General features: G+C 41.7%; 1 long non-coding RNA gene across 1 annotated transcript; it reads right to left on the reverse strand.

Annotated features, from left to right (window-relative positions):
- Positions 1-6,760: 6,760 nt before the first annotated feature.
- On the reverse strand, positions 6,761-15,475 carry LOC118147205 (uncharacterized). The gene is made up of 4 exons (XR_004733381.3): positions 15,382-15,475; positions 12,637-12,768; positions 11,316-11,375; positions 6,761-9,789 (listed from the first exon to the last, which is right to left on the reverse strand). It is a non-coding gene; the product is annotated as an uncharacterized LOC118147205 (long non-coding RNA).
- Between the last annotated feature and the right edge of the window lie 1,533 nt (positions 15,476-17,008).

Raw genomic sequence — 17,008 nt, forward strand, 5'->3', positions numbered from 1 at the left:
GGATTACAGGCATGAGCCACAGTGCCCAGCTATGTCTATTCTTTAGAATGATCCACGTGCTGAGAAGAATGTGTATTCTGCAGCTGTTGAATGAAATGTAAATATCTGCTGTGTCCATTTGGTCTATAGTGCAGATTAATCTGATGTTTCTTTGTTGATTTTCTTTTTGGATGGTTTGTCCAATGCTGAAAGTGGGACACTGAGGTCGCTAGCTAATATTATATTGAGATCTCTCTCTCTCTCTAGCTCTAATAATATTTGCTTTGTAAATCTGGGTGCTCCAGTGTTGGGTACATATATATTTACAGTTGTTATATCCTCTTGCTCTATTGACCCCTTCATCACAATTAAATGATAGTTGGGATAATATAACAACTTTTTGTTATTTCTGTTAATATCTTTTTATACTATCGTACTATTGATCTTTTTTTTTTTTTGAGATGGAGTCTCGCTGTGTTGTTCAGGCTGGAGTGCAATTGTGTGATCTCTTTTTTGTCTCTTTATAATTTTTGTCTTGAAATATATTTTTTTCTGATATAAGTATAGCTACTCTTGCACTTTTTTGTTTCCATTAGCATATAATATCTTTGTTCAACCCTTTGTTTTCAGTCTGTATCTTTATAGGTAAAGTGAGTTTCTTGTAGCCAGCATATAGTTGGGTCTTGTTTCTTAAGTCCTTTAGTCATTCTACTTCTTTTAATTAGAAATTTTAGGCCATTTACATTCTATGTTGGTATTGATAGGTAAGGACTTACTATTGCCATTTGTTTCTGGTTGTTTTTTCAGCCTCTCTTATCTCCTTCCTTCAGTCTTCCTTTGTGTAAAAGTGATTTTTCCTGAGAGTATGTTTTAATTTCTTGATTTTTATTTTTCATGTATTTCTGTAGGTTTTTTTTATTTGAGGATACTATGCAGCTTGCAAATAACCTCTTATAACTTGTTATTTTAAACTGATAACAACTTAATTCTGATCACAAAAAACAACAAACAAGCAAAGAGAAAACTAAAAACTACACTTTATCCCCATTTTAAAACTTTTTGTTATTTCTATTTATGTCTTTTTATATTGTCATACTATAGATCTCTTTTTTCTTTCTTTTTTTTTTTTGAGATGGAGTCTGGCTCTGTCATTCAGGATGGAGTGCAGTGGCATGATCTCAGCTTACTGCAACCTCCACCCCCAGGGTTCAAGTAATTCTCCTGCCTCAGCCTTCCAAGTAGCTGGAACTATAGGCACATGCCACCACACCTGGCAAATTTTTTGTATTTTGAGTAAAGACAAGGTTTCACCATGTTAGCTAGGATGGTCTTGATCTCCTGACCTCATGATCTGCTTACCTCGACCTCTCAAAGTGCTGGGATTACAGGTGTGAGACACCACACTCAGCCTACCATCTATCTCTTTAAAAGTCATCATAGTTATTATTTTTTATAGGTTTGTCTTTTAGTCTTCCTGCTCAGTATATGAATATATAACCAATGTATGTGATTTATACACCACAATTACAGTGTTGGGGTATTCTGTATGTGTCTGTGTACCCTCCATTACCAGTAAATTTTAGATGATTGCTTATTGCTTTTTTTTTTTTTAATTTTTTATTGGATTTTAGGTTTTGGGGTACATGAGCAGAGCATGCAAGACAGTTGCATAGGAACACACATGGCAGTGTGCTTTTCTTTCCTTCTCCCCTTCACCCACATTTGGCATTTCTCCCCAGGCTATCCCTCCCCACCTCCCCCTCCCACTGGCCCTCCCCTTTTCCCCCCAATAGACCCCAATGTTTAGTACTCCCCTTTCTGTGTCCATGTGTTCTCATTTTTCATCACCCACCTATGAGTGAGAATATGCGGTGTTTCATTTTCTGTTCTTGTGTCAGTTTGCTGAGGATGACGTTCTCCAGATTCATCCATGTCCCTACAAACGACACAAACTCATCATTTCTGATTGCTGCATAATATTCCATGGTGTATATGTGCCACATTTTTCCAATCCAGTCTATTATCAATGGGCATTTGGGTTGATTCCAGGTCTTTGCTATTGTAAACAGTGCTGCAATGAACATTCATGTACATTTGTCCTTATAGTAGAACGATTTATAGTCTTTTGGATATATACCCAGTAATGGGATTGCTGGGTCAAATGGAATTTCTATTTCTAAGGCCTTGAGGAATTGCCACACTGTCTTCCACAATGGTTGAACTAATTTACACTCCCACCAACAGTGTAAAAGTGTTCCTTTTTCTCCACATCCTCTCCAGCATCTGTTGTCTCCAGATTTTTTAATGATCGCCATTCTAACTGGCGTGAGATGGTATCTCAATGTGGTTTTGATTTGCATCTCTCTGATGACCAGTGACGATGAGCATTTTTTCATATGATTGTTGGCCTCATATATGTCTTCTTTAGTAAAGTGTCTGTTCAAATCCTTTGCCCACTTTTGAATGGGCTTGTTTGTTTTTTTCCTGTAAATCCATTTGAGTTCTTTGTAAATTCTGGTTATCAGCCCTTTGTCAGATCGGTAAACTGCAAAAATTTTTTCCCATTCTGTTGGTTGCCGATCCACTCTAGTGACTGTTTCTTTTGCCGTGCAGAAGCTGTGGAGTTTCATTAGGTCCCATTTGTCTATTTTGGCTTTTGTTGCCAATGCTTTTGGTGTTTTGTTCATAAAGTCCTTGCCTACTCCTATGTCCTGGATAGTTTTGCCTAGATTTCCTTCTAGGGTTTTTATGGTGCCAGGTCTTATGTTTAAGTCTTTAATCCATCTGGAGTTAATTTTAGTGTAAGGTGTCAGGAAGGGGTCCAGTTTCTGCTTTCTGCACATGGCTAGCCAGTTTTCCCAACACCATTTGTTAAACAGGGAATCCTTTCCCCCTTGCTTGTTTTTGTCAGGTTTATCAAAGATTGTATAGTTGTAGATATGTTGTGTTGCCTCCGGTGCCTCTGTTTTGTTCCATTGGTCTATATCTCTGTTTTGGTACCAGTACCATGCTGTTTTGATTACTGTAGCCTTGTAGTATAGTTTGAAATCTGGTAGTGTGATGCCCCCCGCTGTGTTCTTTTTGCTTAGAATTGACTTGGCTATGCAGGCTCTCTTTTGGTTCCATATGAAGTTCATGGTGGTTTTTTCCAATTCTATGAAGAAAGTCAATGGTAGCTTGATGGGGATAGCATTGATTCTGTAAATTACTTTGGGCAGTATAGCCATTTTCACGATATTAATTCTTCCTAACCATGAACATGGAATGTTTCTCCATCTGTTTGTGTCCCCTCTGATTTCATTGAGCAGTGGTTTGTAGTTCTCCTTGAAGAGGTCCCTTACGTTCCTTGTGAGTTGTATTCCAAGGTATTTTATTCTTTTTGTAGCAATTGCGAATGGCAGTTCGCTCTTGATTTGGCTTTCTTTAAGTCTGTTATTGGTGTAGACGAATGCTTGTGATTTTTGCACATTGATTTTATATCCTGAGACTTTGCTGAAGTTGCTTATCAGTTTCAGGAGTTTTTGGGCTGAGGCGATGGGGTCTTCTAGGTATACTATCATGTCGTCTGCAAATAGAGACAATTTGGCTTCCACCTTTCCTATTTGAATACCCTTTATTTCTTTTTCTTGCCTGATTGCTCTGGCTAGAACTTCCAGTACTATATTGAATAGGAGTGGTGAAAGAGGGCATCCTTGTCTAGTGCCAGATTTCAAAGGGAATGCTTCCAGTTTTTGCCCATTCAGTATGATATTGGCTGTTGGTTTGTCATAAATAGCTTTTATTACTTTGAGATACGTTCCATCGATACCGAGTTTATTGAGGGTTTTTAGCATAAAGGGCTGTTGAATTTTGTCAAATGCCTTCTCTGCGTCAATTGAGATGATCATGTGGTTTTTGTTTTTGGTTCTGTTTATGTGGTAAATTATATTTATAGACTTGTGTATGTTGAACCAGCCTTGCATCTCCGGGATGAATCCTACTTGATCATGGTGAATAAGTTTTTTGATTTGCTGTTGCATTCGGCTTGCCAATATTTTATTGAAGATTTTTGCATCTATGTTCATCATGGATATTGGCCTGAAGTTTTCTTTTCTTGTTGGGTCTCTGCCGGGTTTTGGTATCAGGATGATGTTGGTCTCATAAAATGATTTGGGAAGGATTCCCTCTTTTTGGATTGTTTGAAATAGTTTTAGAAGGAATGGTACCAGCTCCTCTTTGTGTGTCTGGTAGAATTCGGCTGTGAACCCGTCTGGACCTGGGCTTTTTTTGTGTGGTAGGCTCTTAATTGCTGCCTCGACTTCTGACCTTGTTATTGGTCTATTCATAGTTTCTGCTTCCTCCTGGTTTAGGCTTGGGAGGACACAGGAGTCCAGGAATTTATCCATTTCTTCCAGGTTTACTAGTTTATGTGCATAGAGTTGTTTGTAATATTCTCTGATGATGGTTTGAATTTCTGTGGAATCTGTGGTGATTTCCCCTTTATCATTTTTTATTGCATCTATTTGGTTGTTCTCTCTTTTATTTTTAATCAATCTGGCTAGTGGTCTGTCTATTTTGTTGATCTTTTCAAAGAACCAGCTCTTGGATTTATTGATTTTTTGAAGGATTTTTCGTATCTCAATCTCCTTCAGTTCAGCTCTGATCTTAGTTATTTCTTGTCTTCTGCTGGGTTTTGAGTTTTTTTGATCTTGCTCCTCTAGCTCTTTCAATTTTGACGATAGGGTGTCAATTTTGGATCTCTCCATTCTCCTCATATGGGCACTTATTGCTATATACTTTCCTTTAGAGACTGCTTTAAATGTGTCCCAGAGGTTCTGGCATGTTGTGTCTTCGTTCTCATTGGTTTTGAAGAACTTCTTTATTTCTGACTTCATTTCATTGTTTACCCAGTCAACATTCAAGAGCCAGTTGTTCAGTTTCCATGAAGCTGTGCGGTTCTGGGTTGGTTTCTGTATTCTGAGTTCTAACTTGATTGCACTATGGTCTGAGAGGCCGTTTGTTATGATTTCAGTTGTTTTGCATTTGTTGAGCAGTGCTTTACTTCCAATTATGTGGTCAATTTTTGAGTAGGTGTGATGCGGTGCTGAGAAGAATGTATATTCTATGGATTTGGGGTGGAGAGTTCTGTAAATGTCTATCAGGTTTGCTTGCTCCAGGTCTGAGTTCAAGCGCTGGATATTCTTGTTGATTTTTTGTCTGGTTTATCTGTCTAATATTGACAGTGGAGTGTTAAAGTCTCCCACTATTATTGTGTTGGAGTCTAAGTCTCTTTGTAAGTCATTAAGAACTTGCCTTATGTATCTGGGTGCTCCTGCATTGGGTCCATATATGTTTAGGATCGTTAGCTCTTCTTGTTTTATTGATTCTTTTACCAGTATGTAATGGCCTTCTTTGTCTCTTTTGATCTTTGTTGCTTTAAAGTCTATTTTATTGGAGATGAGAATTGCAACTCCTGCTTTTTTTTTTTGCTCTCCATTTGCTTGGTAAATCTTCCTCCATCCCTTTATTTTGAGCCTTTGTGTATCCTTGCATGTGAGATGGGTTTCCTGGATACAGCACACTGATGGGTTTTGGATTTTTATCCAATTTGCCAGTCTGTGTCTTTTGATTGGTGCATTTAGTCCATTAACATTTAGGGTTAATATTGTTATGTGTGAATTTGATACTGCCATTTTGATGCTAAGTGGCTGTTTTGCCTGTTAGTTGTTGTAGAATCTTCATTATGTTGATGCTCTTTAACTTTTAGTGTGATTTTAGAATGGCTGGTACTGGTTGTTCCTTTCTATGTGTAGTGCCTCTTTTAGGAGCTCTTGTAAAGCAGGCCTGGTGGTGACAAAATCTCTGAGTACTTGCTTGTTCGCAAAGGATTTTATTTTTCCTTCACTTCTGAAGCTCAGTTTGGCTGGATATGAAATTCTGGGTTGAAAGTTCTTTTCTTTAAGAATGTTGAATATTGGCCCCCACTCTCTTCTGGCTTGTAGTGTTTCTGCCGAGAGATCTGCTGTGAGTCTGATGGGCTTCCCTTTGTGGGTAACTCGACCTTTCTCTCTGGCTGCCCTTAGTATTTTCTCCTTTATTTCAACCTTGTTGAATCTGATGATTATGTGCCTTGGGGTTGCTCTTCTTGCAGAATATCTTTGTGGTGTTCTCTGTATTTCCTGCATTTGAGTGTTGGCCTGTCTTGCTAGGTGGGGGAAGTTTTCCTGGATGATGTCCTGAAGAGTATTTTCCAGCTTGGATTCATTCTCTTCATCCCCTTCTGGTACACCTATCAAACGTAGGTTAGGTCTTTTCACATAGTCCCACATTTCTTGGAGACTTTGTTCATTCCTTTTTGTGCTTTTTTCTCTAATCTTGGTTTCTCGTTTAATTTCATTGAGTTGGTCTTCGACTTCAGATATTCTTTCTTCTGCTTGGTCAATTCGGCTATTGAAACTTGTGCATGCTTCGTGAAGTTCTTGTATTGTGTTTTTCAGCTCCTTTAATTCATTCATATTCCTCTCTAAGTTATCCATTCTTGTTATCATTTCCTCATATCTTTTTTTAAGTTCCTTAGTTTCTTTGCATTGATTTAATACATGTTCTTTTAGCTCACAAAAGTTTCTCATTATCCACCTTCTGAAGTCTAATTCCGTCATTTCGTCACAGTCATTCTCCGTCCAGCTTTGTTCCCTTGCTGGTGAGGAGTTTTGGTCCTTTCTAGGAGGCGAGGTGTTCTGGTTTCGGGTGTTTTCCTCCTTTTTTCGCTGGTTTCTTCCCATCTTTGTGGGTTTATCCGCTTGTCGTCTGCGTAGTTGCTGACTTTTCGATTGGGTCTCTGAGTGGACACCCAGATTGTTGATGATGAAGTATTTCTGTTACTTGGTTTTCCTTCTACCGGCCTAGCCCCTTCGCTGTACGACTGCTGAGGTCCACTCCAGGCCCTGCTTGTCTGGGGTGCACCTCTAGCAGCTGTGGCACAGTGAGGGATGCTACCCGTTTCTTTTTCTGCTATCTTTGTCCCAGGATGATGCCTGCCAAATGTCAGTCTTTTGGATATAGAGGGGTCAGGGAGCTGCTTGAGGAGACAGTCTGTACTTTTTTGGAGCTCAATTGCTGAGCTGTGAGCTCTGTTGTTCATTTAGGGCTGTTAGGCTGCTATGTTTGATTCTGCTGCAACAGAGCTCATTAAAAAAAACCCTTTTTTTCTCAAATGCTCTGTGTTGGGGGGTTCGGGCTTTATTTTTCGATGTCCGATGAGGTGTTCTGCCCAGCTAAAAGGCAGACTAGCCACTGTTTGGCTGCCGAGGCTCCGCCCTGCTGTTGTGTGATTCGCCCTGTTCCTGCAGGCTCTGCTGTGGTCTCTGCCACGCCCTGCGGCGGGGTCTCTTCGTTGTAGTGTGTTGCCTCAGCAAGGGCAGGCTGCGTCAGCAGTGGGCGTGTATCTCAGTAGGGACGGGTTGCCTTGGCAACGGCCGGCTGCGTCAGCAGTGGGTGTGTATCTCAGTTCCCGCGGGTTGCCTCGGTAGTGGTGGACGCCCCTCCCCCACAGAGCGTCTCGGACCGTCTGCTCGGGATAGTTTGAAATCGCGGTTTTGTTCGTCCCACTGGGTGTCCCAAACGATCTGTCACTGCAATCCCCTGGGCTGGCCTACTGTCCACGTCTCGTTCAGTCTCAAGTCCAGCCCTCTCAAGTCTCAGGTTGCTGGTTCAACAGGGCACCCGGACAAGCACGCCCTGTGGGGATTGCTGGGTAGGGCCGGCCGCCGCCGCCCCGGCTGCCGGCTTCGCCAGGCAGACCTACTGCCTGGCATCCCATGTCTTTTTTATACTTGGGAGTTTCCCCGTTCTGTGGGCAACAAAGATCAGTCTGGTAATGCAGCTCTGACTCACCATTTGCGGATTCAACGAGAGCTCCAATCCTGGGTTGTTCTCACAGCGCCATCTTAATAGTAAAAATTCTGCTTATTGCTTTTTAGCATTCGTTTCTTTCAGATTGAGGAACTCCCTTTAACATTTCCTGAAGGACAGGTATTATAGTGACAAGCTCTTCCCTTAGCTTTTGTTTGTGTGGAAGAATCTTAATCTCTTCCTCATATTTGAAGGGTATTTTTGCTGGATACAATATTCTAGAATAAAAGTTTTTTTCTTTCATCATTTTGAATCTGTCATGCCACTCTCTCCTGATCTTTAAGTTTTCCGCTAAGAAGTCTGCTGCCACTCCTTTATATGTTATTTGTTTCTTTTCTCTTGCTGATATTAGGACTCTTTCTTTATCCTTGGCCTTTGGGAGTTTGATGATTAAATACCTTAAGGTTTTATTTGGGTTAAATCTGCTCGGTGTTCTATAACCTTCTGGTACTTGGATATTGATATATTTCTCTAGGTTTGAAAAGTTCCATTTTTATTTATTTGAATAAACTTTCTACCCTCACCTCTCTCTCTACCTCCTGTTTAAAGCCAATAATGCTTATATTTGCCTATTGAGGCTATTTTCTAGATCTTGTTGGTGTGCTTCATTCTTTTTCATTTTGTTTATTTTTTTCTCTTCTGACTGTATTTTCATATAGCTTGTCTTCAAGCTCACTAATTCTTTCTTCTGCTTGATCAAGTCTGCTATTGAGAGACTCTGATGCATTTTTCAGTTTGCCAATTGCATTTTTCAGCCATAAAATTTCTGCTTGAGTTTTTGAAATTATTCCAATCTTTTTGTTAAATTTCTCTAATAGGGTTTTGAATTTCTTCTCTGTGTTGTCTTGAACCTCCAAACAGCTATTTTGAATTTTGTGTTTGAAAAGTCACATATCTTTGTCACTCTGAGGTCTTTTTTTATTCATTTGCTGAGATAACATTTTCCTGGATGCTATTGATGCTTCTGAATATTTGTTTATGTCTAGGCATTGATGAGTGTATTAGTCTGTTCTCACACTGCTATAAAGAAATACCTGAGACTTGGTAATTTATTAAGAAGAGGGGTTAAATTGACTCACAATTCTGCAGGTTGTACAGGGAGCATGTCTGGGAAAGCCTCAGTAAACTTACAATCATGGTGAAAGGGGGAAGGAAAAGCAAGCGCATCTTCATATGGTGGCAGGAAAGAGAGAGAGAGCAAAGGGGGAAGTGCCACACACTTTTAAACCATCAGATCTCATGAGAACTCACTCACTTTCATGAGAACAGCAAGAGGGAAATCTGCTCCCATGATCCAATCATCTCCCACCAAGTCCCTCCCCAAACAGTGGGAATTACAATTCAACATGAGATTTGGGCGGAAACACAGAGCCAAACCATATCAATGAGTTAGTTGTTTATTCTAACCTTTGCAGTCTGGGCTTGTTTGTACCCATCCTTCTTGAGAAGGCTTTTCAGGTTCAAAGGGAATTGAATGTTGTGATCTAAGTCTTTGATAACTGTAGTCTTATCTGTACTAGAAGGTATCCCAAGCCTTTTAAGTATACTAGAAATGGTGGATGGATGGATAGATACGAGTCTCTTGAAGACTCATAGACATACTACTTTGGTGGACTTGTGTGAGATCTGGAAGAATTCCCTGGATCATCAGGCAGAGTCTTTCATTCTCTTTCCTCACATTCCCTAAAACATAAGGTGGGTCTTTCTCTGTGCTGGGCTGCCTAGAGTTGGAGAATGGGTGATATAAGCCCTACAATGGCCACCATCTGTAGGACTGTACTGGGCCCTTGGCAACTACTGCCTGGTTCCTGCTGATGTTTATTTGAGGCCCAGAGGCTCTTTCTTCAGCAGGTGGTGAATTTTTCCAAGACTAGATTCTTTTCTTCAGGGCAGCATCATTTCTTCTAGCTTCGGGTGAGTCTAGAAATGCCATCCAGGAGATAAAGCCTGAATTCAAAGTCTTCAGGAATCTGCTAAATGCCTTATTTTACTGTGGCTGTGCTAGTACCCAAGTTGCAGGACAAGGTCCTTTTTACTCTTCTCTCTCTATTTTTTCAAGTGGATGAAGTCCCTCCCAGAGCTGCACTGCCTGGAATTTGGAGAGAGGTGATGCAAGCCCTCCGTTGGCCAATACAACTGGTGTCTCACTGGGTCACATGCACCACAAGTTCACTGGTTCTGAGCCTAGTTCAGTACCAGGACTTGCCCAAGGACTACAGTCTTTGTGACTGAGACTGCCTTTCAAATATATTTAGGACCCCAGTCCACTTTAGTCAGCAGGCTGTGAAGCTAGCCAGAACTCAGTTTCCTATTGCTAGGGTGGAGGATTCCTCTCTGGCCAAAACTGATCTAAATGCTCCCTCCACAGGCATTAGCAGCATTCTGCTCTGTGTTGCTTTTGGCTGTGGCAGGGCAGCAGTGAGCTCCAGTGCAGAGTCCCATGATCACTTCATCCTCTCTCCTCTGAGCACACAAATTGTCTTTTGGCACATGACCCTGCCAGGGAATGGGGAAGGGATAGTTTAGGCCAGTGGTCCCCAGCCATTTTGGCACCAGGAACCAGTTTCATAAAAGACAATTTTTCCGCAGACTGAGGGTAAAAGGGATGGGGATGGTTTCGTGATAAATCGAAAATTTAAGTGCATTACATTTACTGTGCAGTTTATTTCTATTTTTATTACATTGTAATATACAATGAAATAATTATACAACTCCCCATAATTTAGAATCAGTGGGAGCCCTGGGCTTGTCTTCCTGCAACTAGACAGTGCTATTTTCTGGAGACAGTGACAGATAATCAGGCAATAGATTCTCGTAAGGAGCACATAAGGTAGATACCTTGCATGCACAGTTCACAATAGGGTTCACACTCCTATGAATGCAGAATGCCGCTGTTGATCTGACAGGATGCATGCTCAGGTGGGAATGCTCATTAGTCCACTGCTATGTGGCCCAGTTTCTAACAGGCCATGGCCCAATATGGTCTCCCCTCCCCCCCCGCGGGGTGGAGGGTTAATTGTTTTATTTTACATTTTTGAATTTAAATTGTTTAATATTAAATTAAGATGGCCACATTAAAAACATTGAAAAATAAAGGAAACAAAGGTACTAAATGCTAACCTATTTCTACTTTAGCATATCTTTTTTTACATAATGTATATTCAAATAAATATATACTGTATAAGCAGTGTTATAACTCAACAATGTATTAGGAGCATTTGTGTGTTATAATAAAGCCTTCATAACCACTGTTTTAATAGCTGCATTAAATTCTATTGGTTAAATATATCAAAATGTCTTAACAGTCTTAAGACTATAGACTTCAATAGTCTCCTATGGAATATATATGTATGTGATCTGGGGGTTGGGGACCCCTGGTTTGGGCAATTCAAGACTATTTTTCCTGCCCTCTTCATGATATTAAAACCAGTACTATGATCACTCACCTGATTTTGAGTTCTTACGAAAGGACTTTCTTGCATGGATAGTTGTTCACTTTGGTGTTCCTGCAGAGGGATGATTGCTGGAGTGTTTTATCTAGCCATCTTGCGCGGTTAGATAGAATGCTATCTAGGTTCAAAAAATTCCTACCTCTTCTCAACTTCTCCCTTCCTCACCATCAATGCTAGGCTTCTTTCTGTTACCTGAGTTCTGTTTGCCCCTAGATCCTACAGTCTTAGTGGACCACCTTCCAATCTTCACCCCCACCAGAACACACTCCGATAATGAGTCATGTTTCTCAACTAGAACCCCCCACCTCTTCTCTAGACCAATCTGCCTTACCAGATCCCACCCTCTCCCAGGAAATCAACCTCTCATCCAAGTTGATTCCCCCATGAATTCTACTGTATCATTTGCCTGGCACCCCACCCCCATCAATCCTCTTGCTATGGTCTGGCTGTGTCCCCACCCAAATCTCATCTTGAATTCCCACATGTTGTGGGAGGGACCTGGTGGGAGGTTATTGAATCACAGGGGCAGGGCTTTCCCATGTTGTTCTCATGATAGCAAATAAGTCTCACAAGATCTGATGGTATTATAAGGGGGAGTTTCCCTGCACAAGCTCTCTGTTTGCCTGCCACCATCCATGTAAAATGTGACTTGCTCCTCCTTGCCTTCCACCATGATTGGGAGGCCTCCCCAGCCATGTGGAACTGTAAGTTAATTAAACCTCTTTCTTTTGTAAATTGGTCGGTCTCAGGTCTGTCTTTATCAGCATCATGAAAACCGACTAATATTGGCTGGGTGCGGTGGCTCACATCTGTAATCCCAGTGCTTTGGGAGGCCCAGGTTTGGGGATTACTTAAGGTCAGGAGTTCAACACCAGCCTAGGCAGCATGGTGAAACCCCATCTCTACTAAAAATACAAAAAAATTTAGATGGGTGTGGTAGGGCATGCCTGTAGTCCCAGCTACCTGGGAGGCTGAGGCTGGAGAATGGCTTGAACCCAGGAGGTGGAGGTTGTAGCGAGCAGAGATGGCACCATTGCATTCCAACCTGGGTGACAGAGCAAGACTTTGTCTCAAAAAAAAAAAAAAAAATGAACGAATACATCTCTACTGCATGACTATCAGACTCCTCCATAACTCTGACTCAATCTGACTTAATTCTAATCCAACTGTATATTGTCCTGGTGAACTCATGTCAAGATAACACCTGTTGGTTGGCCTCTTCTGTCCCCACAATCTCATGCTTCAACCACTCAAGTCTGCCCAGTTCATTCTTCTTCTGGTAACAAGCAACTGCTCAGGACTTGGTCCTCCCCACCTCATCACACTGCAATTTCTAGCAGGAGCTTCTTTTCTTCCATCCATAAGGGGATTCTCTCTGAGGAAATCTTGAAATAGTCGTGTGAAGACCAGTAGCTTCTTTCTCCCCAGTCATGAAACCCAGTAACTCCTGGAGACACAAGTCACAATGAGAGAGTAGTTCACAACATCCACTAGTAGTAGTACCAACTGACTATCAGAATATGTCAAAGCTCAATGGACTTTTTTGACTCACCAATTACCAATGATGTGATAATTCACATAAGCATTTTTTTTTTTGAGAGAGAGAGTCTCACTCTGTCCAGGCTGGAGTGCAGTGGCATGGTCACAGGTCACTGCAGCCTTGACTTCCCCATCCTCCTGTCTCAGCCTTCCTTGACCTCCTCAGGCTCAGGTAGTCCTCCTGTCTCAGCTTCCAAGTATCTGGGACTACAAGAGCATGCCCCCACACCTGGCTAACTCTTTAAATATTTTGTAGAGATGGGGTGTATTAGTCCATTTTCATGCTGCTGAAAAAGACATACCCAAGACTGTGTAATTTATAAAGAAAAAGAGGTTTAGGCCAGGTGTGGTAGCTCACACCTATAATCCCAGCACTTTGGGAGGCTGAGGCAGGTGGATCACCAGGTCAAGAGATTGAGACCATTCTGGTCAACAAGGTGAAACCCCATCTCTGCTAAAAATACAAAAATTAGCTGGGCATGGTGGTGCATGCCTGTAGTCCCAGCTACTCAGGAGGCTGAGGCAGGAGAATTGCTTGAACCAGGAGGCGGAGGTTGTGGTGAGCCGAGGTTGCACCATTGCACTCCAGCCTGGGTAACAAGAGCGAAACTCCATCTCAAAAAAAAAAAAAAAAAAGAAAAGAAAAAAAAAAAGAGATTTAATGGACTCACAGTTCCATGTGGCTGGGGAGGCTTCACAAACATGGTAGAAGGTGAAAGCCACGTCTTACATGGCAGCAGAAAAGAAAGAGAGTCAAGCAAAAAGGGAAACCCCTTATAAAACCATCTGATCTCATGAGACTTATTCACTACCAATAGAATAGTATGGGAGAACCCACCCCCATGATTCAGTTATCTCCCAACAATTCCCTCCCAAACCATGTGGGAATTATGGGAGCTACAATTCAACATGAGATTTGGAGATTTGGATGGGGACGCAGCTAACCCGTATCACAGGGTTTCACCATGTTGCCCAGGCTGGTCTCCTGGTCTCAAGCTATCTGCCCATCTCAGCCTCCAAAGTGCTGGAATTATAGGCATGAGCCACTAGCAGCCAGCCTGCAAAAGCATTTTTTAAGTAACTAAGAAGAGAAACTCTTGCACCCCCATAAAATCAAGAGCATTTGAGGGAATATGGTTGGGACTTCTGGGGCCTTCCATCCTCACAGCTGGGGGATGAATCCCAGACTTGGGATAAAATACTTCTTCCCAAAGAGATGACTCTGGCAGCAGCCATCTTTGCTCCTCCCCTCTGCTGTCCAGCTCAGCCTGGGGCCTGAGGTTGAGCTTGTGAGACTAACCTTTACTCACTGGCAAGGACAAATACAGCCCTGTTGGGTAGGGGTCCCCCAATTCCATCCAGCTCAGCCCACTCCCCACAGGCTTCAAAGCAGGTAAACTTCTATCCAGGAGCAGGTGAAATGGACAGAAAACAGGAGCAAGTGACTGTTACTACATGTTACATTGCAAGACACCTTTTCTGAACTTAGGGTTTCAGGCTGTCTGCTCACCACCCCTTCTGGCTAATGTGCTGTTTAAATAAATGGATGAATGAACAGATAGATGGATGAGTGGATGGATAGATGGATTGATATATGGATGGATAGATGGATGGATGGATCGATGGATGATGGATGAGTAGGTGAACAGATAGATAAATGGGTGGGTGGATGGATGGATGAATGGAAGGATGGATGCATGGTGTGATATACTTTTTAAGTGCTGTCTGGAACCAGTTTTGAGACCAGGACTACGGACCAGTAAGTTCCTGTTCTTGAGCAGGTGAATTAGTTCACACTCCCAACAACCTCCCTTGTTAGGCTCTCATACTTGGGGCCATTATCCACCTGTCCTAATCAGTCCATGGCCAGATATCACACAACCAAAGATAGTCCTATACACAGAGCCCACTGAACTTATTCAAATGAGCCAATCCTAAGACTGCTTACACTGCTTCTCCCACTCCTTTCTGCAGAAACCACAACAAGGTGCTTGCCCATGGTTCCTCCCTTCCCTTTGCCTCATGACTGAGGCCAGTGATTCCCTGTGTGGCCCCCCATGGTATGACATGTACTCCCTCTCTGGGGATCTGTGTATAGAAAAGTATCTTTTCATTGGGAGTCATCTCCTGATGTGTTGGCTTTATCCTACCTAAACAATAATAAAAGCGACTCAAACAGATGGATAGGCTTGATGGATGGATGGAGAGAGAGAGAGAGAGATGAGAGACTAAATAAACACTTAAGAAAAAAAAAACAAGCAGCTACAGTGACTGCTTGTATGACACAGTCTGGCCCTAACAGCAGCCACAGAGCACACCCCTCTTCCCAATGCACCTATATCCCCATTACCCCAGCATTTCACCCTCATGCTGGGGCTCTGGCCCAGACTCATTGGGATGTAGAAACAAAATGATAGGTTCTTACAAAAGGAAATTTTTCCTCCTGAAATGAATGCCTCCCTAGGCTCAATCAGAGCAGGACTTGCAGGAAGGGAGGTAAAGTGCAGCTGGGTCTTCTCACCTGGCTTGGGGCCCTGCAGGAAGACAGGAGCACAGCACACCTCTCAGCCTTTGTTTTGTCCACTTGAGAAATTTCTAGCTGATGAGTTTAACCTATTCAATCAGAATCTTGGTGCATTGATAAATATGTTTTCCACGGTTCCATGTTCCCATGGGTTTATGACATCATATGCAACCTTAGAAATATAGATCTGGGCATGGTGGCTCATGCCTGTAGTCCCAGCACTTTGGGAGGCCAAGGTGGGCAGATCACTTGAGGTCAGGAGTTCAAGACCAGCCTGGGCAACATGGTGAAATGCTGTCTCTACTAAAAATACAAAAATTAGCTGAATGCGGTAACAGGTGCCTGTAGTCCCAGCTATTTGGGAGGCTGAGGCATGAGAATTACTTGAATTCAAGAGGCAGAGGTTGCAGTGAGCCAAGATCACACCACTGCATGCACTCCAGCCTAGGTGACAGAGCAAGACCCTGTCTAAAAAAAAAAAAAAAAGAAAAATAGAAAAGAAAAATTCAGACAAGAGGGTATATAATTTCCCAGGGATAATTCAATCCTTCTGAAAGAGTGAACCATAAATTCCAGGATCCTATCGGAATGTTAAATCAAGTATTTTTCACTGTATTTTGTTAAGTTCTCCTCCTTTAGTCTGCATTCATGCTGGCTGAATTTTTTTTTGAACATTAAATAAATTCTGTGTTTGTCTTGCTCAGTCAGCCTTCTGCTCTGCAGAGTTGTTACTTTAGTTACAGTTGTCCCTGGGACACTTTGTCACATATACTCATCTCATTTATTGCTTTCTCACACCCTCTAGTTCAGAAATTTGGGGAGCCACTGGCAGGGGGTGGTGCTTTTATTAAGTCATTTTCTTTATTTACAATCTTAATTTGGTAAAATCTGTCTGAATGTAGAGACTTGACTTAGCACAATTGCAAGAAACTGCCTTCCCAATGATCGAGTATAGAATAGAACTCGGAAAGGCCCCTTGCCCAAAACATCTCCCTATCATTCTGCTGAGGGGTGACAGTCTACGACCAGAAGTATAGTCATTTAAAGAAGTTTTATGAGATCTATTGTACAGCATGGCGACAATAGCTAATAATAATGTACTGTATATTTCAAAATGCTGACAGCAGATTTTAAATGTTTGTAGTACAAGAGTGTTAAGTATACAAGGTGATGGATATGTTAATTAGCCTGATTTAATCATTCAATAATATATACGTATGTCAAAATGTCACATTGTACCACGTAAGTAGATACAATTACTATTTGTCAATTAAAAATAAAATGAAATATACCAAGTAAAACATAAGGCAGAGATGAGTAAGGATCTTTTTCGTGCTATAAGATAAACAATCTCTGAATCTCTTCTCATAGTTTACAGCCAGTCTTCACCACTCTGCTGTCACAGTCCAAATCCATTTCCTGTACTTCTCCAGTCATTTCAGAGAACCACGCTGTGCCATGAGATAACAACTGCACACAGCAATGGCATTTATACCTACACGAACCTACAGGATGAGGCTTCCTTTACAAGTCCAATTCACACATAACATATTAGCCTCGTTCCTGATTTGATTTTAGGAGAAAATATTGAGTAGTTCAACATAAAGTATGAGGTTAGCTGACA

The sequence above is a fragment of the Callithrix jacchus genome, chromosome 14 (assembly GCF_049354715.1).
Source record: "Callithrix jacchus isolate 240 chromosome 14, calJac240_pri, whole genome shotgun sequence".
NCBI classification, from domain to species: domain Eukaryota; kingdom Metazoa; phylum Chordata; class Mammalia; order Primates; family Cebidae; genus Callithrix; species Callithrix jacchus.